This window comes from Corvus cornix, chromosome 3, assembly GCF_000738735.6.
Source record: "Corvus cornix cornix isolate S_Up_H32 chromosome 3, ASM73873v5, whole genome shotgun sequence".
NCBI classification, from domain to species: domain Eukaryota; kingdom Metazoa; phylum Chordata; class Aves; order Passeriformes; family Corvidae; genus Corvus; species Corvus cornix.
Window position 1 is genome coordinate 24,982,015 of NC_047056.1, and position 25,053 is coordinate 25,007,067.

Genomic DNA, 25,053 nt, shown 5'->3' on the forward strand with positions numbered 1-25,053 from the left:
AAGAATTTCATGCTAGAGAAGCACCATTTCATATCCATGTGTAATCCAGAATTGAGTTTGTCAGTGTAGTCTGAATTCTGTCTTTGATCTCTAAAAGAAAAAGGCAGCCCATGAAAATACTCTTGAACTAAAAGAACATAAACAGGCTTAAAATACCACTTTCTCATGGAGTGTATCCCACAAAATCTAGGGCCCAGTGAGTTTAGTAGGGAGACATGCTGCAGTAAAGGGACAATTTCAAAGCTCAGAAATTTTATTTCATTTTTAATCTAACCCTTATCTGAATTTCTTTGCTGGATTTCCAGTCTCATTACCCAATATTTGGCATTTTGTTTCCCAAGAAGTATGGCAGAACAAATCATTTTGTTGGCAAGGAATGTACACATCCAGTGGGCTTCTCTGCTGAGATCTTTTAATTTGCTGAACACCTCAGATTTTCTCAGTTAATTCTTTCTTATAGAGATAAATAATGCTCTGCCTGTCTCCAAGTCCTGCAGAGGTGTGTGCCAACCATACTCCTTGCCTCACCTGGGAGGCAGCTTTAAGGGCTCCCATCTTTTATAAAATTGATGAGAGCTCAATTGCCTGGCTGCAGTCAGTGTGCAGGGCCCTGGAGCAGAAGACTGCTGTGCCTCTGTAAAAGCTTGTGTAACTGGGGCATTTTCAGAGCAGGTTGGAAGATTCTCAAAAAGCCCAAATGATTCTCTCTGCTGATTCTTAATGAACCCTATGGGAGAGGGTCTACCAGTATGGAAGATAAGTTCTGTGTATCTTAGCATGGATCTTTTGCCACCAGAATGTAAGAAAAATATGGCACAATTATTAAAAAAACCCAACCGTAAGAGCACACAGTGAATGTCCTACTAGCTCAGCAAGGAGCAGTGGGGATTTGAATGACCTGAGATGGCTTAGTTGTTATCTGCCTTTTACTCTGATTTTATTCATGGAAAACTTGTTTTCCTCTCAGTGCACTACAAATAACCAGTCACCTAAAACATTAAATAATGAAATTCAAATGTACTGAGTTAATCACTGGAAAAGTGCTTCATCTGAAAACTCCACAGGGGATCACATTTCAGAACACAAGTGTCCTTGTACAGTATGCATTTCCTCTTTGGTTCACAGGTTTGCTCATGCAGAGATTTAGAGTAATATTGAATTACTGCCTGAAGCCATGCCTGACTATCTTTTTCATTAATTACCTTCCATGGCTTTGGGACAGATTAACTGATAAATATATGAATCCCTAGTGCAGTAACCTTTACTGTGTACTTAGAATTACTGATAGGCATGTAATCTCAGAATCTGTGAAAAACTCTTTTTTTCTTCCTATAGATTACTACTGAGCTTTTGCTATCTGAGTTGCCCATCCACGCTGCTGTATTGTCTTTGCCAAAAGATACTGTTAACCAACAACTAGGACCTCTGTAACTGCCCAGGAGGAAGATTGGTATGGCTTTTCAGAAAATATATTTGTTTCTCTTTTTCTCATATGTTAGCATGAGAGATGGCTAAAACTCCATAATGATATGTGTTATCTTTTCTGGGCAACAGATGCTTCAGAGTAGTCTAAGAAATGCAAATGAAGCAACTGTTTATCTGTTTAGTTTTTTGGGTTTGTTTTTTTTTTTCCATTTTTATCTTTCCTTAGCAAAATGTCTCAGGAACTGGTCATTCTGGAAGGCTAATCACATTGTTTACAAAAAAAAAAAAAAAAGCCTAGCCTCAGTTGCAGCTGAGTTTTATGTTTCTCTAAGCTGCCCTTCAGCAAATTATCTGCTGCAAGTATTTTGACCAGTGTGCAACCTTCTCTGTGCAAAAATTACTCCAACTGTTTAAATTTTTAAATTCACTGAGAAACGTTTCAGATACTCAATCTGGGCATGGAGTGCTGTTGTATTTTTTTGCTTTAATTATGTCTTGTGGTTATTCTTACTGTGTAATCTAGCTAGTGATCTAGTTAGACAATATTGTTGAACAGCAGCCTTGCTGGGATTGCTCGAAATTTCCCGCATGTAATCCCAAAATCTTTGCTTTAGGTGACCATTGCAAGTCAAAAGAATCACTTCACCACAGCCTGAAGAAATCAAATCAAGCCAGTATTATAAAGGAGTATTATAAAGCCAGTATTATAAAGCATATATAAAATTAACTGAACTAATGTACTCGCATACTTGTTTTTAAGGCCTTTGCATTGATGTATGTTATAAGTTGTTAATAATATGTGGTAAGAACATCTATTTATAGGAAGTTATTGCAAGTGAACAAAACTTCACTGATGTTGTTATAGGAGGTCAGTTTAGACCTATTCACATTCATGAGATTGGATTTGAGTTAGAATTACACTTTTAAAGTTTTAAATATGAAATAGAACTATACAGGGGGGTAGAGCAACCAGAGCCTTTTTTGATTTGTTAGTCTTCTTTGACACTAATATAGGATTCCCTTCAGCAAAAGATATTTTTAAAATTACCAATAAGGCTCTGTATGCCCCAAAAATATGGGAGTAGCATTGCTAGTCTGTAGCTCCTTGGGGTGGAGAAAGCCTTGGATTGCATGCCCAAGTAAGCGAGTCAGTTTTATAGCAACCTCTATCCTCTTGAGCCTGAGCACTCTTATTGCTAAGCATCCATAAAATTTGTGCCTAGAGTAATTTTTCTTCCATCTGTTCGGCTTGAATGGAGAACATTTGTTAAACCATGTTTGTAGGGATGTTCACAGTGAAATGCATGCCCACCCTGATGTTAGGCTGGTTAACTGGTCTTTTTAGACACAAAGCTGATATTGTTAGATGGCACAGAGCTTGAACAAGTACAAATATGAGAGAGCACAGTTTTTTCTTTTCTTATAAACTTGAGTATTCTTTCCCATTGTTGTTCTAAAAAGAGCTAAGAAGAGTAACCAACTACCCACTTAGAATAATTAGTAGTTGAAGTCCACCTGTCAATTGCTTAAAGTTAGATTAAGTCCAGTCTTTGCAGTCTGATACTTTTTCAGATTCAAGAAGCCAGAGCCATGTAAACATTGAAAGTAATTATGTCTCTTTCTCCTCCTTTTCTTCCTTTTCTTCCCCCTTTTCTTTCTGATGTTAGTTATTATAGAAAAGAGTTGACTTGAGTTTCAGAGAGTCTGCCAAAAAGCCTCTTGCATTCCCTGGGGGATTGAATTTTACATTCTTCAGCAAACAATGTCTCCTGAAATGCAAGAGGAAAACACTGTTTTTCTTTTTAATCTAATATCAGTGTCTAAGCCTAATGGAGCTCTGATTTTTATTTTCAAGCCTGAGGAACGTCATGTGTTGATATTAGTATGTGCCTTTTTAAGCTTCATTTGTTATCTTTAAGCAGCTGCTAAAGTGTAAACAAGTTGTTTTTCTCTTCTGTGTTAAAAAGGGCTCTTTACTTATCCAAAAACTCCACTGCTATTGTGCTTATTGGGCTATGCTAGCAGCAGTGAAAAAACATTATTGAATGCCGCAAATGTTTGGTTTATTTCAAAGCCTTTCTAAAGTGCAAATCATCTGTTTCTTTTCAGCCTTTCCCTTGCTAGTAGAAAATTTAAAGAAATCAGTCAGAGATAGTAACATAAGAGGTTGTCTGTGAGTTTTTTCAAGTGTAATAAAGAAGGGATTTCATATTTCTGACAGTGATTTTACATACAAAATTCATGTACAATCCAGAATTTCAAAAGCGAGCTTGGTTGAGCATGTTAAAGGAGGTCTGATTTCTCAACAGAGGAGGAAGTACAAAACATTATTCCTTTCAAGGTAAGGCAAGCTGAAATCTGACCTTTTGGGATTATTTATATAGAGCATATATACAAATTTCACTCTTTCTCTGCATTAACCCCAGCTCTGTATTTCCCTGCCACACCACAAAGACTTTCCAAAGAGAAAAAAAGAAATGGGGCAGGGGAGAAGAGTGATTTTAAACATTTTGCATACAGACAGCAGCAGCAATGTCTGCATGTGTGCTAAAGAGGGAGTGCAACAGGTGACTTTCAGGACTGAGGCTGTTTGACATCTCCACTGGCTATACCCCATCTCCAGCAAAATCACTGCCACCAGATATGACTAGATTGCTAAGACCACTCCTTGAAATGTACAGGATATATACATCTTGAAATGCTCCTCAGACTCTCATAGGAAAACTCCACAACTAGGAAAACAATCATGTTTCCAGATTATTCCTTACAACTTTCCAGATTTTTTTAATTTGATTCCTTTTACCTTTGTAGCTTGAGTTTCACTTGATAACTCAAGTTTAAAGTACTGATATTTGCTTAGAAACCCATGGTGCACACAAAAGGATCTGTACAAAGGTATGTTTTAGGACTGAACTGCAACTTATGCATCTCCTTTAGTTAGATACATATAAAGTGTAGCTCAGGAGTCTTCTGGCAACTGAAGTCCAACTAGTGGCTTGCTCGGCCTGGCACTGTTTTAAAACCACCAAAGGACTGTGCAGAGCTCTGTGCAAGCAATTTTTTCCCTATCTGGTGGGCAAAGGGTTCTGAAATAGAGGGCACTTTTGGGTGTCTCCTCTCTTCCACAAGATTTGTTCAGAAAATGATATTTGCTCTGTAGAGGATTTTGTTCTGCACTCTCCAATGGTTGGTTTGAACACTTCCAGTAGGACCTTCACCCCAGCTTTGTCCTAACTGTGCTCATGTGGATGCCTGTTCTGGAATGAATAGGTGTTCTCATACTTATTTTATGTTTATTTTGGAAAGTAAAAGGGTTAAAGGACTGTGTCTTATTGTGTAGTTAAAGGCAGCTTTTTTATGAAGCAAACTCCCTGAAGAAGCTTTGTTTCCTGCAGGTTGCTGGAAGGTGGTAGGGAAAAACATTACACCAGCTGCAAACCTCTTGGGATCTCCCAACTCTTGAGGCAGAGTGTGTGTGTGTTTGGGGTGTAGGGGAAATAAAACCTCCTGCCAGGTTTTACCGCAGGAGTGAGAGGAAAGAAACCACTGTAGGGCTCAAATGAGCCTCCTGAACAGAGGCGTGATTTGTCACAGGATCTGCTACTGATCCAACTTTTCTTACTTTTGGTTATCTGAGATGTTTCTTGTGCTTATACCTTCCTGGGTCTCTTCATATGCCCTGCTGGAAACCCTGTGAGTGTAGTTTGCTGTATATTCTACTCGGTAGAAGATACTTATGTTGCTTTAGAAGAGCGTAATAACATGCCCTAGTGCAGTGCAAGTTATTTTAAATATCAGAAATGTAGATGGACTGCTATAATTTTAGCATGAAAGTGTTGCAGCATCAGGTACAAAATGTGTTGAGTGATTTCTGGGGGTTTTTTTTACATTTTTTCCCTGAAGCAATCATGTTTTTTTTCCCCCCCACATAGCAAGATCTAGCCAACTGGGCATTGTTTGCCACTCAAAGGTGCAACAAGAAATACAGTTCTGTAGTTTTGCCTGTATTGTAAACTGTTACTGAGATGAATAAACCCCACTCAATAGCAAAACTACTAGAACTGTAGATGTTTAAAAGGCACTAAATCACTATATTTTCTTGTACACATCCCCTTTGCCATTTTGGAAAGAGTTACGGAGAGCAGGCTTAGCAGATGCCAAGCTATCCTACACAGAGCTGACTGCTCCGGCTTGATCCTGCATGCCCAGTTCAGTTCTTCTGAGATTTTACAACCTCAGGATAGTGGTGCAGAAACCAAGCAGGCCAAGTGATTTAATACAGTTTTCTCCCCTCTGAGCCTCTATGGATTTCATTTCACAGTAGAGGGCACTGTGCAGTTGGAGTTCATCCTCTCAAGGAGCTGTATAAACTCCTGGTTTCCTGTAGGCATAGAGATTCCAGGGTGCTCTTCAAATTTATAATTTTAGCTCTGCTTGCTGCTCATGCTTAATTGACAGAATTATATTTACTCCAGCTCTTGCTTTGGTTCCTAATGGATTATTTTGTCTACTCTTTGTCTCCTCTGGTGCCATGCATTGTTGTATAGCTGCACTGTTCCATCCCAGATATGGCTGTATTTCAGTGGTCAGCCAGTGGATTGCCATATCAAGTATTTAGCTAAATGTTTTGTGGATGTTTCTGTATAAAAAGAGCTCCATTGAGACTAAGAGGATATTATTATTCACAATGTGGTGACTAGTTTCACACATGGCTGAAGCAAAATAAATCATCACTGTTTTTAACAAAACAGTGAGTAGACCTCTTGTTGACCACAGCATATTTGTGGTCAGCAAAGAAAGAGTCTTTTATAGCTATTAATATGCTGCCAAGGTGCTTTAGCTGAGATTTTTGCCCTAAGGGAGATGGGCTTCCCGTACAATATATTCGTGCTTCTCTGCTAAGCCCCTTTCCAGAGCCCTACCCTTACAGAGTGATTTCCTACAAAAATCCAGTCCTGAAGAGTGAAACAGGTTACTGAAAGAACTGATGCAGATGAATATTGCTCAGGTGCTGAATCTGATAAGAAAATAAGCAATGCCCTTGACTGTTCAAGTGGTAAATTTTAGTTCTGAGCAGTTGCACGCAAAAAAACTAGTGATATGTCAGCATTTCTGTTATGCACAGAATATTGAAACCTGAAGGTTTGAAGAAAGCCCAAGTGGTAGATATCCAGCTCACACTGATGCTCCAGTGCTTCCATTTCTGAGCAGTTAGGCTGGTGCTCAAACGTTTTTTAATTGGTCTGTTTATTACACAGTGAGGGGGATGGCATTGGTCAGGTATGGGATCATCTGATTTAACACCTGTACATTGGTACCTGACTTCCTTGTAACAACTTGGGGCAAACCAGAGTGAGTGCTTATGCTGAGAGTCCTGCTGAGCAGACACTGATGGAGCCAGTGCTGGCTCTTCAGTGCTTCCTCCCATCGTTGTGCAGAGGTTAATGTGAGCTGATCAGCCATCTGGCCAACTGAAAGTCCTACCAGCAATTCTGAATGCTTTTCCAGTCAAAAAGCAGGAAGTTTGAATGCATTGATATGCTGTTTCAAGGGCACAAATGAAATGTGGTTTCTACTAAGAACAGCAAGAAGGAAAGATCTAAAGCAGCACATAAAGAGAAGAGTCATGGGCAGTGTGAGAAGCAGGGAAGGAATATAAAATAGGAAAGCTATTCTCCATAGCATATCATTATGTAAACCAAAAGCAGAACCTTTGCTTTAAAGGCTTACATTTGACTTAAACATGTTTCTTGACATACCATTTACAAAAGAGCCTATTCTGATCTCAGTCCAGTGTAAAAAGAAACAGCTCCACTGAACACATTGAAAGCTCAATGAATTCATGGGAGGGAAAATTTCTGTGAAATAAGCAGGGTCATCCTTATAAATGTATTTAAACCTTCTTAAGCTCTCCAGATGAAGTTCTAAAGTTGCATATCTGCAAACAAGAAAAATGAAAAATGCAAATAGTTTATTGAAGACATTTCTCAGCTTCTCGTGTATTTATAAATAAACTTGGATTATATTTGTAAGGCATACAGAGTGCACTCTCTCAGTTTACTTTGCTGTCCAGCTTTCAGTTTGCACATGAAACAAATGGTTTCTGCCATCTGTAAACCGCATTAAAAGCATCCATTGTCTGACTTTTCTAAAATACATTACATTCTTCATGGCTGTTAGTCCTGAATTATTCTGTCTTCTGTTTATGCTCTGAGCTGGCCAGATACAATCCAGTTTAGACATAATGTGACTGAATCATCATTACCACAAAGATGTATCCAGATTAGTGTACTTGATCTCTTTTTTACGACAGTTGCAGCTTACAAAAAGATATTGAATAGAAAAATTTCTGTCTGAATAAATGCATGTGTAGAAATACATTTGGTATTTCCCTTAAGAACTTTATGCTGCATCTGTGTCCTCTACAAGTGGGTATGTCCCTGCTCCCCAGCCATGGCATATGAGGTGGATAATGGTGCTGACAATTCTCTGGAAAAATAGAAACAGTGATTGATTATCAGTTTAAAAAATGAAATTCAGCTGAAGTGATCAGATTTGATTTGCTATCACCTGTGGCCAACATGCATGTTCCACATACTGTAAATTATAGTAAAGCCTAAAAGCTATTTTCCCTAAAACTTCTTGGGATTCTATTTGTGCCAATATCTATTGTAATACCCATCATCATCTTCATCATCTTTTTGTTTTCAACACTGGTGATAAGCACAGAGTGCCAAAATGGACTTGATTTGGTAATGGTTAATAATAGAGTTCCTGCTGAAGCAGTTATATTGGTTGCTATTGATCAGAAATTATATATGACAATAACAAGAGAGCAGATAAGATTTGAAAATATTTTACTGTGGAGGAAATGTCATCCTTTTTGCTGTTTCAATACCAACTTCAGGTAAATACAATTACCTCTGCTATAAAAAAAGTGAGAAAGCTTTATGGGTTATAGTTTTCATGTATAATCAGATCCAGGTGCCAATTTGTGGCTTTATCTATTGTGCTGCTTTCTCCTTCCTTCTATACTAAAATGGAAATTTTTTGAGCTTTTGTAGATGCTGCCACACTTTTTTGCTGGACAACAAGGGTGATGTCTTGGGGGTGGGGCCCTGAAGTTGTTTCTGGGGACTCAGATGCCAATTTTGCTGCAGGATCTCTCTGGTGTAGGACAAGCATTTTACACAACCCTGTTCCTGGGTCACTGCCTTTGAGAGGAAGGTACTGCTTTTCAGTTCCAGGAATGTTTTCTCAGTAAAAGACATTTGTAAAGGCTTAAGGTTTGTGTTAAGGTTCTGTAGCGATCTGATGAATATTTAGCAGGATTTCACGTGCCTTCTCCATGTTAAAATCTTAGAAATATGCATTAGTTTTCAGGGGAAAATTAGTACTGAAGGTCTCTGAGTTGTTATGACGGTTGTGAAACTTGCTTGCAATTACCAAAAGTGCCTCATGAGGAACATTTAGCTAAGCTGGGAAACTTCTGAAATTTGCAGAACTCACTCCCACATGCAGCAGTTTGGCTCTTCTTCAGAGAGCAGAGCTTTCTACAGCAGTGATGCTGAGCATCACCTTCCTTCTCCCCCTCCTCCTCCTCCTCCTCCTCCTCGCCTGCAGAGGCTGAGCATGCCCCGTCCAGTGCCTTCCACTTTAACATGTGAAAAGAAATGTTGGCCACTGAGGCAATCTCATTTTATCAATAAAAGCAGGGTGAGAGACCATGTTAGGATATAACAAACCTGACCTTTCTGTTCATAGGTACCAGGCTGCTCAAGCCAGCCACAGATATTTTAGCTGGTATTTTTGTCTAGGCCAAGCTGTTCTTGAGAAGTAAAGATTGTTTATGAAACCTCCACTGAAAGCAGGTGTTACAGACATCCCATTAGTAACCTTTGACTTACCTTCCCCTTTGAAACTTTTCATCCCAAAGGACTGACATTTCAAAGCCCCCCTTTTTTTTGTGTCCCTCCAAGTTTGCATATTGTAAACATTTTTCTTCTCTGCTCTGATGGAACAGAGCCAAAAATCTGCACAATGGGGGAACTAGATGTTAATGAGCAGAGATTGTGGGAAAATGTGTACCGGGCTGCCCTGCCTGACCTGCATGATAATGCTACATTTAGCACATTCTTTTCCATTAGTGTAGCAGGCCTTGAAATGGTAGCAAACAACATGTATTGTGAAGGTTTGTTTTAAAGAAAGCTGCTTTCCTAGGAGAGTGGAAATAAAAAAAATATTTATTGTCTGGAGTTGGCAGAACTACAGCTGGCTCTGGAAATATTTGTGCACAAATAGTGGTGTGAAATTATATATTTTTCTTCACATTTTTAGTAAAACTGCTCTATGTGAAGGTTTACATTATGTAAAACCCACAGGTTATGTATGAGCTCGTGCTGAATCAAGAAAGTTTGCAATCTATGGCATTTAGGGACTGATGAGAACAAAAATGGCTATTGGACCCATTAGGACAAAAAATATTCTTGCACTTTGGCATCTTCTAAATAGATTTTTTTTTTCACTCTGGCTGTATTCACAACCCCTTTTTAATGTGTTTATGTCAGTGGAGTTTTGTTTGTACAAAATGCTCCTGAAAAATTAATTTTGGCTCCTCTGAGCCAAGTTTCATTTAATCATAAAACAAAAATTATGTCTCAACCATATGAAAATCATTAGGGGCAAAAGGATTCTGAGAACATAAACAACACCATGTGACTTAGACACCCAATTGCACAGCTTGAACCTATCAAGTGGTGAACATATTAAAATGTTAAAGAGAACACTTACAGTCAGCATTTGGTGTGCAATGAGTAGGGAGAAATTTGTTTGCACAAAACTTCTGACTAACAAAGATGAGTACCGAAGGAATTAATAACAAAAGACTGACTGTAGATAATTTCTGAGCAGAGAAAGGGATTAAATCTGTTTAAAAAGCTGTTTCTTGCAAACTTTTTACCCAGCTAATTTTTAAATCATCCTTTTACATGTTCAACTTCGCTCTTTCAGTTAAGGAAAGAGTAATTCATGTAGTAAAAATTTCATCTAAATGTGAACTGTTTACAAATGACATTCCAGATCCTCATTGGGAAATGCTTGTTTCTTCACAGTCAAAGATTCCTAAAGAGCTTTCTGTGGGGAAAGAGACTTCCACTCATTACCTTAAAAACAACACTCTTATCTCCACTGTGGAGTGTATATGGGCTCTGAGCCATATTTTGCAAAGGACAAAGCAAATTCTTTAGCAAAACATCTGTTAGATAAAAGCAGCATTCCTTAGAATAGGTTTCCTGATGAAAGAGATGCCAAAGCCTTGATTCCAAAAGTACTTATATGCTAAAACAACTACTGTCTGTGCTGGTTCTGGCTCATGCTTTCAGGAACAATGTCAAACCCAGGCTAACACTGAAAATAGAGAGTTGGTTAACAAGATGCTTTGGGGCTACTCAAATCAGCTTACCTTTTGCACAGTAAAAGAAAAGAAGAAGTGTCAATCTCATTTTCAGGAATCTTTAAGATGGCATGAGATGCACATGTGGCCAACTGATAGGCAGTCTCTGTGCCAATTATGAAATGGGTTTCTTTTCTCAGCAAATGCTGCCTTTGTGCCATGAGCAGTGTGTGATTCCAGCAGCTGTGCCCTCAGAGTTACTTGGGGCAGCTAAAGGGTGATGGCCTGAAGCTGTACACTAAGGAAAATGTTTATGTATTCTTGCTCCAACAGAAGGGATTCACAGAAATACCATCCTACTCTATCCTGCAAAACCAGAGCATGACACTGAGAAAGGAAACATGGTACAGGGGACTGAGTACAAATGTATCATGTGCTCATAAAAGCCCCTTGGGGACACCAAGATAAACTGTGCAGAGGACTTCCAGGGCTGGATGGCTCTGGCTGAACCCCTGGGTTTAGTAGAGTCCTTGCTGTTTATTCTGGAGAAATCTTCATGATCCAAGTGGGAATCTATTACCAAGCTGGGTGCTTTCTGTTCCCATTTTTTACTCTCTGTCTTCCATACCTGTTGCTACAGTTCCAGGTTTCTTATGTCCCCTACTGCTTGGTGTGGTGACTGCAGAACATCTCTGCCTTGTCAAATATTTCTGCATAATGATTTGAACCAAACTTTGGCCCATGGTTATGGCAAACCCTGACGTGGTGACCTTGTCTGTTGAAGCATTGTGCTGGTTCTCAGTTAAACTTTGGCTCATCTACGTCTCTCATAGAGCTGTACCTTCATCACATACCTTCTGTTTGCTTGTCTTCCTCTTCATTGCACTCGAGGGATGCTGTGGCCTGTGCTTTGGGAACTTCCCCAAGTGAAAGAATCAGGGAGTTGCACTGTAGCTGGAAACAGGAAAGCAGGAACACTGGGTCTGCAGTGAAAGAGGAGGGCTCAGGAAAGTTGCTTATTCTTTTCATCTTCCTTCGGTTCCTGTCATGAGCTGGTTATGTGTGGTTTTGATTTTAGTTTTTCAGATGGAATCCTGCAATTTGTAGACCATCACATCACAGCTTATATATGATGATTATGCCCCCACAGCCGATGAGTGCACCCACCCTACCTCCTTGCTGGTCCTGCACTTATATTATTGACATTTTCTCCAGATTTCCTTTCAAAGCCCTGCAGCAACTATTTTTATCTTTGTTCTTTCTTCATGAATTGGTTCCTTAAGCTTCACTGTCTGAAATTCCCATATTCTGTATATGAGTGCCATAAGAGATTGCTTCCAGCTCGGCCAACGCACATTAGATTTGGTTTCTTCCAGTCAGTACTAACTTCTTCTTGAGCAATTATCATCATTCAGACTAAGTGCTGTAGTGGGATCAGATCATATTGCAGACCTATGTCTTTCCTGGACTGGTTTTGTTGGGTAGTAGAAATTGTATGAAGTACAATAGAATTAAATACTCATTTCACCCTGCTTTCCCACAAGCATTTGAGTGCTCACACTACTGAAATCTGGAAGAGTTATGAAAGTTTTCAGCAGCAGTACCCTACCCACACCCATGCTCCTCTCACAAGGTTGACTGGAGAGTTATGTTATGTTAAAATTATTTCAAGTCAATCTTGCTAAAACTTCAGGACTCAATTGGTAAATGTGAAGTTTATTCAGAAAAACTATATTAAGAAAAGGATTTGAGCTCAAGATAAAACATGATTCTGGACAAAAATCAACAAGAACATGTTTAGATGCCTTTCTATCTAGGTCTTTACACAGTTGATCTCCCATCATCTTTTTGTTTCTTATTCTGCTGTAATCTTAAGGACATTTGCGGTGGATACTTTTCAAACATTTTTTTGATCTCTTGTGATATCTTGCCATCTCTAGATATTTTAATAGAATTCCAAAAATGGCTCTATTGAAAACAGTATTGCTGTTCCCATTTTACAAATTATGAGGTGAGTTACAGAGAACAACTCTCCAACCTCACTGAAGAACAACTGGGCCTATGTAGTCCAGTCATCCTTACTTTCCATATCACAGGCTCTTCTTGAAAATGGAGGAGGTAATTTCTTTTGAGACAGTGATGTTTCACAGAGTGCAGCTCTGGTCTCATGTTAAGAAATTTAAGCTTTTAAAAACCCACTTGCTGCCAAAAAACTTCTCTTTCAAGACTTTTAGCTATGGGTGATCCTCTGTTTAAAGTCTTGTCCAGCTGTGCTTTATAAATATCTCTTAACTGATAAATTAATTATTTCCTTCAGTTAAGCCCTCCATATTGCTGAGCAGAGTTTGCAAATGCACAGTTTTGCAGTGGACTTAATGGTTTTCCAAACTGGTTCTCTTGTGTTTTTATATTTGGTATTTATGCCCTGTATATTTTTAACTTGCTGGCATAATTTTGGCCCAATTTGGTGAAGTGTTGTCAATCACTGTTGCAATATGTAGGAAAAAATACTAGAAAATAATGTCTTGCCATTTTTAATCTAACAAAACAGCTCTGTTCCTGATCTTGCTGGCTGTCTAACAGATGGGCCAGTGTCCCATGAGAAGGCAGCCACTTCCTTGCATAATAAACAAAGAAGGAGAAATTGTCTGCAAGCCATTAGTGTATTGTAAAATTAGATGCAATGTCTTGATATTGTCAGAATGGGTTCCTCAAGCACATTTCTTTGACATTCTGTCATAAGTCAGACACAAGACAGCATTAAATCAAAATTAAAACTTTAAAAGGTTACCAGCTGTTTAATTTTTTCCAACAGAAGAACCCCAGTAAAAATATTCTCCATTTTCTAAATGTTGATAACCAACAAATAGACAAGGATTGAGTAGGGTGTTTGACAGAAACAAGATCATTTTGCCCATGTGACACATTACCAGGATGCAGTGGATATTTCTCTCTCCTTTTACCCTTTTACAAATAAAGATGTTAGTTCTAACACTATTTTTGGTTGAATTATGAACTGGTTATTTTATAGTGGAAGCTTATGAAAATCCTGGCTGGTCATTACATTAGAATTGGGTTTTTTTGATGGGACACCTAAGGAAAATTATAAGACCCACAAAAAATTACTGTGTTTTTCTTAAGAGTTTTTTCTCTTGTATGCAGAAGACAAAATATTGTTCATACATAAAACTCTGTTTCTGGCCATTTTTCATAAGAATTTTCACTGCAGTAGAAATAAGTAACAAGTGTTGTCATTTGTAGAAGAAATAGTTTTTGTGGTGAAATGTATTTCCCACCTTTTAAAAAATCATTACATATAGGTGTTCCAATATTGAACTGGAAATTATTCTTTCTTTATGGTTCTGCCAGAAAAAAAAAATTGTACAGCTCTCAAAAAAAATTTTTTACCCAATTACTCATGGAAGTTTTGGCACTCAACAAAAAAAAAAAAGATAATCAGTTCCTAGGTCTATAATTCTGATTAAGCCTGTAGGACATGGAGCTGCTGAGCAATGTGCTACTTACTTAGCTGTCATGACAGGTCTTAAGACCTTCCCACTAAAATTCCATGTTTAAGTTAGAGGCAGAAATAAATTCAGTGATCTGAGAGACAAAAAGAAGTACACCCTATCTGAATAGACTGAGGTGATGATCCCTTTTTTATCCATCTTAAGACTAAAAAGGGCTTAAAGCTAGAAATAAAGCCTTTCACCTGGCCACTGGTAAAGTCTTTTAAGGAACTACTGTAAACTGAAGAACTGACAAAATCCAATGAATATTACAAATCACACTGCAGACTGATTCTGCCTGACTTATCATAGTTTGACAACTTTTATTTCAGTTTCTAGAACACAATATCAGTAGAAACAATTTGAAGAGAAGATATACTGAAATTATATCATGTCACAGTTTTTTGTCTTCTCGGCTTTAAAGTGAATGAAATTGGTCCAGTTTTTGAAAAAAAAAAGGTGAAAAATAAAGATGGATTTTTCAGAACAATCAGTCAAATCTGAGTTTTTATATTCAGATTATGTGAATGAATATGCAGTATACTACATATCTCCTGAAGTGTTCTGGCTTTTTGGATCAGTAATTATGTATACAGTACTTTTTTTCACCTTGCCTCTTCTCTGTTGTTCACAGGAAAAAAAATGTAAAACTTTATTAGTTTGCTAAATGGTGAAACATTCTACACATTCATTAGAAGTATAAATGTTGAAAATGTACCTTGACTTGTTCACTGTTTGTAACTCAGCTTGGTTTTGTTTTAGCCCATACGCTGTTTTATTTCATTTCATGAAGATGTAGGCAACAGGCTACTGGATCATCATAAGACAGATGCAGTGTTTATGATGTTTATGTTAACTAGTGAAATTAAATGACCCAGATGTGTTATGGGAAACCCCTGTTTAACCTGGGGTCATATAATAGTTATCAGAAAGCTAATTTTAAAATATCCTCCAAACAATCTCCCATCTCTGTCGATTGCTTTCTATCTTTACTTGTCATTCTTAGTAAATTAAATGAAACCCACTTCTCTACAAAGGCTATGTAACCTGTGGAAGTAATAATGCCACAATTATAAATACCAAACAGTATCACTGAGAACAAGAGTCTCGTTTCATTGCTCATTCATTATCATAGAAAATTGAAGTATTTACAAAGGACCTCAGGACACTTCTGTGGGATATAAAACAGAACCAGGGGGCTTGAGGCAGGGTTTTGATGCTTTGAAGCAGCTTTCCAGTGTATTTGAAACAGTATAAAGAATAGTAACTTCTTCTTAATCCTCTCTTTGAATAAAACAGTGACATTTCAAAGGCTGAGACAGTTTTGAAAACACAACTAAGCTAAACCCCTTTAGCTTTGCATCGTGCTAGTTCTGTGGGATCATTTGTAACCAATGGCTAAAGCGAGTAACTGGATCAAGATTTGTGCCTCTAGTTTAGCAGGACCTCTGGTTCATACTTCAATCAAGCTATCCCTGAACATTTTTTTTTTTTCTCTCATTGATCCCTTCTAGGAAGTTCCATGAAAAGCACAGGCAGTACAATGCACCAGCTCTTTTCATCAGGGCTTTTTAGGTCCTGGAAAAAATGAACAAAAATATTCAGGCTGATCTGGTTTTTAATGAAGGTCATGGCACTGCATTTTGTATCTCTTATTTTCTTCAATAAGTTTGTATCCCTTTTAGTGTAGACAGGGGGAAAAATAGAGCTAGAATTCATGGATTTGCTCCGAATAGGCCATGAAACAACAGCTTAGTAAGAGAAATTCTTTTAGAATAATATCATTGCAAACTTTTTCTCCTCAATATTTAGAATAATTCCTAGTATTCCTTTACTGTTTCTTTCTAATCTCTTATGTCAGAGGAAAATTATGCCTTCCATCATGAAATCAAAAGAAAGGAAAACCGTTGCAACAGATACTGTGATTAAAAAGTGGAATTAAAAGATCAAAATCATTGAAGGAAGCAGTCTTGCACAAGTCTTCTCAATACATCCAAAATCCATGACAACTTATGTATTCAATTTACATCAAGAAATATGGTTTGGGGCCTGGCATCAGATCCTGTGGGCCGATGTGTACTGAGTTACAGAGCTCTGCTGTGCTTGTGGCCTTGTGCAGCAGTGTCCCAGCATGCTGGGTACCACGGTGATGCTCTGAGCCAGAGCCACTGATTGCAGACCACAGCACTGCTGTGGTTTGAGCGTCTGATTATCAGAAAGCTCTGACAAAAGCAAGACTTTGGGCTCACTGACTCAGCTCCCTTGCTGGGGCAGACAACTACAACACTGTAATTCTGTTTATAAATCTAATGTCCCTGCTGGAAAGCTGTGCCAGAATCCCACTGCTGGGACAGTTTCAAACATTCTCCTACTTTTCAATTGCACTGGTGGCTGTGCTGAACTCTTTGCTGCCTATGCTACCAAGCACAGATAAAATAATTGAACACATGCACTCTTGGCCTATATTTCGTGAAGTTATAAGCCAATAAGCCAAGTTGTCTTAATTTTCTCTCATAAGAGAGGCTACCTATTCCTCTTATCATCTGAATAGACCTTCTTTGTATGTTTTCCAGTCTTTCAGCTTTCTTGAATGTCAGTAATGAGCATTTATATGCATGGCCTCAGGTGCATTGGTACTAGAGCATGGTGCAATAGTTTCAGTAATTTCCTTTTCTACTTTGCTTGAAGCCTTGAGAGGTTGCATTTGCTTTTTTTAAGTGCTGACTGTGTACCATGCTCATTTTCCTCCTTTGTCGCCTAAATCATAGTCTCTGAGCTTGGAAAGGAAATTCTGTTTTTCCCTTGCTCACCTACTGCTGTCCATGCAGCTGAATCCTGTTAAGATCATTCCTGTGCAATCCTCCTGCCTTCCTCAGCATGGACAGAGCTCCCCAGCTTCATGTGGTCAGCAACTTTGAATTGAGCATTTCTATTGATTGTTTCCAAAGTCATTAATGAAAGTGTTAAATATATCCTGCTCCAGACTAATGTTTTTTACATGACCATCTCATAACCTTCCAGTCCTTCAGGTTTGTGCTTTGCTGTGTTTTTGGGGGTTCCTTTTAATATCATCAGTTCTTATTTGGTTTGTTATATCTATTGAAATGTTGGAACTAATATTCACTTTCTCAGAAATATTTTTTTTCCCTTGGAAACATATCCAACGATTTCCTGAAAGCCAGATAATTTCTTTTTTCATATAGTAGTGTGTAGTGTACTTTTGGCATACCTTTGACAGCCCTCAGGTGTATTTTATTCTGTTTTCCCTTTATCTTGAGGGGTCTTTAATTTAACCTTACTGTTTTTTCCTAGGTTCTGGTATTGAGTAACAGCCCATGATGGCACCTGTGATTGCTCAGACCACTCATTTCCCACTCTGAAATATAATTCTCTAGTTGTGTAGTACCAATACGGTGGTATGAGTTCAGCTTTTTTGTATGGAGATTCCTTGGTGTTTCTTGACTTCAGTACATTTAATTCTGAGCTTTTCTTTCATTTCTGTTCATATTAATTACCTTTTCTTGTGTGCAATTGTTCAACATCATTAGAAAATGAGCTGCTCTCAACAGCAATAACAAGATCTTTGTGAGTAATTTCCCAAATATCATAATTAAAATCTATGTTTCATTAGGTTCTCAAGTGCTCTGTTAACTCTAGACAAAGGGGGGATTTTCATAGTTACAGGTAGGATTTAGACATCAAATCTCACCCTTTCACCTTTAGAAAGTCTTCCCATGAAAATCTATATGATTTCTGAACCATTGTTTCTCAGGAGGCACAGAATAACATAAGGAGCAGCTACCTCTGACTTTTTTTAATACCTGCCAGCTTTGTAGCACCTCTGGCCTTTTTCTTTGGGGCTTCAGTAATTAGAGCTGTGTGAAGTTTCACACGTAGAATAGAACTGGATGATTCTGGCATCTAATCAGGTCAAAGGCTAAATTCCTCTGGTGTGCAACATGTTACCCTAGGCTGAATTATAGCCCTGTAAACCGGAATGGTTAGATCCTTAACTCTGGAATATTGACTTGTTACTTTTTTTTTTTTTTTTGCAATAGATAAGGAATGACCACATCACACAACTGTCAATTTTATATCACTGCTGACATCTTTTGCCCACGCCTGAACTGCAGGACGTGTTCCTATGCTGTGTTGCAATATCTCTTTGCTCTCCTAATTGCAGGAGGGTATGTGGATGACACAAAGCATCCCACAGCCTTGGCTCAACAGGCTGATCCACTGCTGACATAAAGCAGTGTAGCTGCCTAATTGTGTGCTCTGTGTATCTGGCCCCAAATGTGGCAATCTCGCTGCAAGTGGTAACCACCGGTCTAAACTGGAATGTGTAAGCTGGCATGCTTGATTTCAATTGTATAAACTGGTTTTGGCCTTGACACTGCCATGAGAATGACAAGCTCTGATCATGCAAACCAGGGTTCTTAGAAGAATCAGATGGTAAGGAAGCTCTGCAGATAAGTAAGCACTTGGGCACAAGTTTTAAACAACCTCTGTGTTGAGTTCCACTTTGTGCCAAGTGCTTGGAGAGCTAGATACCCATTTGTTGCATGCTTTCTAAAGTTGGACTGCTGGTACTATTTTGCTTGTGATGTATTTAAAGTACCGAAACCTTTCCTTAAGATTTATGTGTCCTTCCAAAGGGCACCCAGTGAATAGGCTAAATGCTTGGCGTGCTTTCATCCTGGCTCTGGCAAAGGCTATGGATAACTGGGTCCACAGTTTGAAAATGCAACTCTCCCCCTTTTCCCAGATGAGAGTCTTAACAGTTCTCTTTAGCTTGGCAGTCGATCACTTCTATCAAGATGAAGTTGCCTTTGGCCAAGCCTCTGGGATCTCTGCAAAGCTTTTCTCAGTCACAAATCATTTCTTCGTTCATCATGTCACTTGACATCTTTGGTGTTATAAATTAGTTCAAGAGGGTGGACACCCATTTCACCTCCTCACCAAGGGCTCAGTTCTCATGTTTTCTGAAGTTATTTATTTTTGCTTTAGGGGACAATGCAGTTTCACTCTGTTACTGCACTATCAAGAGAACAAGTCCCTTTGAGCCAAACACCTGCTTTCCTTTAGCAAGAATGATGGGGAAATGCCTTTTGAAAAGCCTCTATTTATCTACTTTCTTAATTTACAAAAAATCTCTTATTACTCAGATCCCCAGGGGTTTAGTCAAAAAGTATAGCAGACAAAACTGAAAAAGAAAAGGAAAAAAATAGTACTGCCTTTCTCTTGCCACAACAGGGGCAAAACTGTGGCAGTGTGCCCTCGAGGTTTATTTATTCTTTATTCTCTCATGGAGTCAAAATCCAGAAGCAAGTGGTCTTCACTAAGAAAACAATAGGTCACTTGGGAGGCTTTACTGGCCAATGCTTGCAAGTTGGGAACCATTTGAGACACACTGAACGTTACTTCACCTTGCAGGCTCCAGTCTCCTCATCCAGACACTTCCCCTCAAGTTGAACACAGAGATGGCTGCTCTTGTTAGAAAGTGCTCAGGATATTCATTGATGCTTTGACCTGTCTTGATTTCATGCTTCTGCACCACTTTCTCTTCTCTGGCAAATCAAGAGAAAGACGGCACAAAGCCTTATTCTTATTCTTAGCTAAGAGCGTTAAACACTTAAATCTTATTAAATTCTTAATTCTCATATTTTTTGAAGGTGGTGATTTGCAGAGATAACGTGACTGTTCTGCATAGCATTGCCACGAATTGTGGGTATGCTACATCCTTCTGTCCATCTATCATGAGCAGTGTCTTGCAGTGCCACAGAGAAGTAGGGGTTTTGTTGATGCATCTGAGCCCTTAGACGGTGCCAGAAACTGTAAGTAACAGATCATGTTCTGTGGACTAAAGAGCACAAACACTCCAAGCATACATGCAATGGATTTGACTACAGTTTAAGTTGTTGTGACCTCAATTACTTTGTGATTGTAACAGTGCCTGAAAAGCTCAGTCACACACTTGTACTGCACAAAAACACAGAGGAAAAGGTATTTCTTGCCCGAAAATGGTTTATACCCTTGGATCACCCTGCTTCTAGTTTATTATCTTGGTCTAGTATGTGCAGAATGGTGTGGTTCACTTGATTCTAGTCTAACATTCTCGGGCCAGCACAGGACAGGGACATGCCTCTAACAGTGACTGCTATGCCCACGGCTGATCCTGAGCACTTCAAGCAGCATTCGTTCAGTTTTGGCCTTGGCAGGTGGCCTGTGGGCCATGAGCCACAACACGGTGCTTGCCTTCACATGGCTTTCTGCATCTTCCTAAAACAAGTCATCTCTGATGCCAGGATGCTGCAACTCTTTTTGCTTTTCCCTCTGGGCTGCTGTGCTTCCAGCTGTTGGCTAAAATAAGGAAGCATTGCCTTCAGATTGGATCTTTTCACTCCAACTCAGTCCAGATTTGAGAAAGTATCTAGAAGTCATAGGAATAAGAATATCTATAAAGAAGTTGCCTTAACTAAAGATGTGTTTGCCTTGTGTGTTGGGGGTTTTTCCTTGCTTGTTTTTGTTTTGTTTTTTTTTTCCCATGGTACTGAGTAAATTCTAGTCAGTCCCAGAATGCGCAAGATTCGAACGCAGGACTCGGGTCAGGATGAACTGGGGCAAAAACTGAGGTTTGGTTCTTCCTGTCACAGGCAACTCAACTATCCTAATCTGGAGACTACTGACAACTGCGTGGGGAATTTTTCGTGTTATTCTCTGTCAAAGAGAGTTTAAAAAGAAAAAGGCATGTCAGCTTTCTAAATAAAATATAAGGTTTTAGGAAAAGAATAATAATTTTCTGCATGAACAGAAGATGCATATTGACTCTAACAGATAAATTTTGCAGTTTAGTGGTGAGAACAGAACAGAGTTTTCAGGGGAAAAGAGGGGCAAGAACACCTGTCTTTCAGTGCCCTAAACTGTAGATTTCCTCATTTCCAGCAGTTGGGTGGGGGCAGAGAATGAAATTTAAAAAAAAAAATCTTAAATCTTAATCTGGAATCCTTTAGAGATACAGTGAAGAGCCAGAAAGTATATTAAGAGTAACAGAGTATTGGCATTGAAATGAAAAGTTGAGGAAAGGACAAATATTGATGTCTTATACATTTTCGAGTTCAGCAGAAATGAATTTTCTACTTGGTTTCAGATATCACACTGGAGTCTGGATTATGTATACTGTAAATATCATGTATAGAGTATAATGTCTCTTTTAGCTATGTACTTAGGCACTGTGTCATCAGCAGCAGAGCATACTTAGAAATATTTTCCCTAACGGCAACTTTGAGATTATACATGACTTCAAATGTGAAATAGTTCAAGACACAATTGCACACCTAAATGGAAAAGCAACTGCAGAAGCAAAATATAATATTTATAATAAATTGTACGCAATTTTACAGGCATAGCTTTTCATTTCTAGTGACCAAGCACATTTCCTCCCATTTACACACACGTTGTACTAGGACAGTGTCTTGTACTTAGTACATCTCTTACATATGAACAAATAAACTAGGCTTTATAGAGAACTGCAAAATCAATTGTGTCTGGTGAAACTGGTTTAAAGAGAACAACAGTCAGATGCCTTTTATTCTGAAAAAATACACACTGGACAGGTAACCTGATGGACTCAAGTTCTATACTGAGTAGTAAAAAATCTGAAAGTCTGATGAAATGCGAAAAAAATATTTACTTTTTCCTTCTCATTTTCCTTTTTAATGCCTTGAAAATGTTAACTGAAGCTTGTCTAAAAGTTTCTAGTGAGTGTGTGAGGGTAGTCCAGAGGCTGGATCTCCGAAATATGAAGGAAATCCTTTGTATGTGCTTCTATTGGCAGAGGGAAGCTTGTGCACTAGGGAGGCTTCTTGAGTTTTGAATCCATTTTTGTTCAGGTAACATTTTCATTTGCTCTTCTCTCACTGGATTTGGTAAGGACTTGCCTCAGAATGGTCCAGTACAGTTTAATTTTCAAAAATTACTACATTGAGAAAAGCAGTCATTCTCAAGAGCAAACACATAATCTCATACACGAAACACACCTTGGATTTTACTCATTTCTCACTGACATAAGGTGTAATTTAGTTGTCTGAAATGGAGCCATTCATGATGTACGTCAGAAACAGGCCCAGAACAGCTATTTTTAACGCACACACACACACACAGAGCCGAATGACATTTAATTTTTTCACATTCACTCCACAGTGTTGTTGTATACATCCTCGGTGGCATTATTAAGTGGAGCTTTTCAAACAGATGAAGTATGTTACTTGCTGTGGCTAAACTGTAATGAAAGAAGAGATGGCTGTTTGCCAGTGAATGGTGTGTAGCTTGTAGAAGCGTGTAATTACATAAATCACAAACATATGCAGAAGATGTTTTCTCTTTACATTTAACTGGTGTTGCCTGGAGCTATAGCTGCTTGCAACTCTATTTAATTACCATAATTATTTTAAATGTGTATATCTAGGCAATCTTTGAGCTTTATGTGAATGTTATTCATACCTTATCTGCAAGAATCTAGAGGGTCCCATTCTTCCCCAAGGGGTTGCAGTAACCAGGTTTCTCCAGATTTCAGGCATAGGGTGGCTGTAATGTTTATACCTTTACTTTAAATTACAGGTTTTTAAAAAACCTGAGCCTCTGAAACTAATCAGATCTTGAAATCTCAGTAGACGCTATAATTTCCTGGTAGGAAATTAAGCATTGTACACTGTTTGTGGAAAGAAAGTACCTGGAGAGGTCCTGATTATCTTCTTTTACCTCTTAATTTGCTGACTGTGTAAATGTTGTTTGGCCAAGCAGATTGACAAGTGTCTAGAAAAGATATTGATTGTGTTAAAATGGATACTTCCTATGGGAAATGTAAAAAAAGCCTGACAGACTAGCTGGGATTTTCCAGCTCATTTTGTCGAGCAGTGAAATGAGTTAGTGTAGCATTTTTCTAAATTCTCTTTTGCACTAGTGTAAACCCAATTCAAATAGTTGATGCTAATGGAGTTGCCCCAGAAGCACCACAGTGTAACATGGCCTTTTGGTTCTTCTCTCATTTATGTCAGTCCTGTGTCAACTTCCTGCCATTTGATATTGGTTGAGTTACTCTTGGCTCAGACAAATACAAATGGGAGAAGATGTGAGTCCTGATATATAGGATGACCAGCCAACGTAGACTCACCGCAGTCTGCCTTCACTAATGTAAAGTGGTGAGTATAGAATTCCTGCAGCTGAATCCATTGGAAGTGGTAAAACACTCAGGAATAAGAAATCTCATAGCAAAATAACCTCGAAAGGCAGAGCAGTAAGAACCATAAGCAACTGTCACACACAATTGATGAAGAAATACTGTTATGGAATCCTTGCTCACTGAAAGACCAAGAAAGGCAGGTTTGTGAGAAAAAAATCAGTCCAGCTCCGCATTTATAAAAACACGTGTTCATGGACAAATGAGCTTTGCCTCGTTACAAAAACTAGTTGGTCAAACACCGGAATGTAAAGATAGTGAAGTTGCAAAGGGTTCAAGTTAAACAAGAAATTGCAATTCTTAGGAAATTTAGAAGTCTAGTCCTAGAAATCAGGTAAATATAAATAAATACCCAATGGAGAATCAGGCTGAGCAAACACAGTACTTTTACTTCATTCAGTGTCAGGGAAACACAGTAATCATTTGCACCTTGTCTCTTTTGTCTACCACTGTAGTTAACCTTGCAAGTGATGCCTCCTTAAAGAGCTTTTGTAAGTCAAGAGATTGTTTTTGTTTGGTCATAATGTGACAAGCCAGCTGTAGATCATATGTGCAGTTTTGTGGCATGGTTTAGTCTTTTCTTCCACCACCCAAGAGGCAACATACACAAAGCAGTATTGTCACAGATCAGTTGTTACAATCTCTTGTGGGAAAAAAAAAAAGGGAAGTCTGGAATGCCAGGGAACAATGCACTTTCCACATCAGAGGCTGGTTTATTTAATAACCACAAATTATTTCAGGTAATTTGGCACGAATTTAATTGTACCCACAAGAATGTCCTCAACAACAACAACAAAAAGAAGTAACAAAAGAACCACCCCTACTACCAACCCCGTCAGGATGAACTAAAGGCAGAGTTTCCATTCATTAAATTATGATTAGCCTTGCTAATACCTTGTCTATCAAACCTCCATTCCGTGCTGCAGACACATGAAAGGGAAACATATATGTGATGTTTTGAAAAGGAAGTTGATGGAAAGTGATGTTTTTCCCATGCATTAGAATGACAGTAAAATCCTTCAGATGATGGTGCACACTAAAACAGTCATTAAAAATGCAGGTTATGAACACTTAAATTAAATTAAATTAAAATCCAGCCAAGACATTGTCAGTTGATATCTTTCATTAATCCAAAGAGCAAAATTTACTAACTTTGAAGGGCAATTAATCTGGATTTGTTGGTAGATTTCATTCTGTTCTATTTCATTTCACATATTTCCAAATCTCTGTGTGATTGAAAGACTCTGATGGTTGCATTCACCTACCAACTCTGTAGTATCAGCATCTCTACAGAGAGTGATATATGCCCTGTCACAAGGTTACAAAGCTTTTTACTAAATAGCAGAAGAATGTTAGAATGGGAAATCCCCCTAGTTTTGCCTCTAGGAAGAATAAATCTTGGTCATTTCAAATAGTGAAGCTGAACATAGACATTTGGAAGATTTGTTTTAAAAGCTGATGCTGGAGAACTGGTATGAATTCCATTGAAT

The 25,053-nt window shown here is 38.5% G+C and overlaps 1 long non-coding RNA gene across 6 annotated transcripts in view; it reads left to right on the top strand.

The window, feature by feature from the left end:
- LOC104685672 overlaps nucleotides 1–25,053 on the top strand; it is a 320,409-nt gene that overhangs the window by 259,573 nt on the left and 35,783 nt on the right. For 4 of the 6 annotated variants that reach the window (XR_751165.4, XR_751167.4, XR_002044173.3 and 1 more), the window contains 2 exons: nucleotides 1,336–1,450; nucleotides 23,382–23,525. The exons of 1 other annotated variant lie outside the window; for it this stretch is intronic. This is a non-coding gene — a long non-coding RNA (uncharacterized LOC104685672). The remainder of the gene's footprint in view (nucleotides 1–1,335; nucleotides 1,451–23,381; nucleotides 23,526–25,053) is intronic. One more of the 6 variants, XR_751170.4, reaches the window with a different exon arrangement.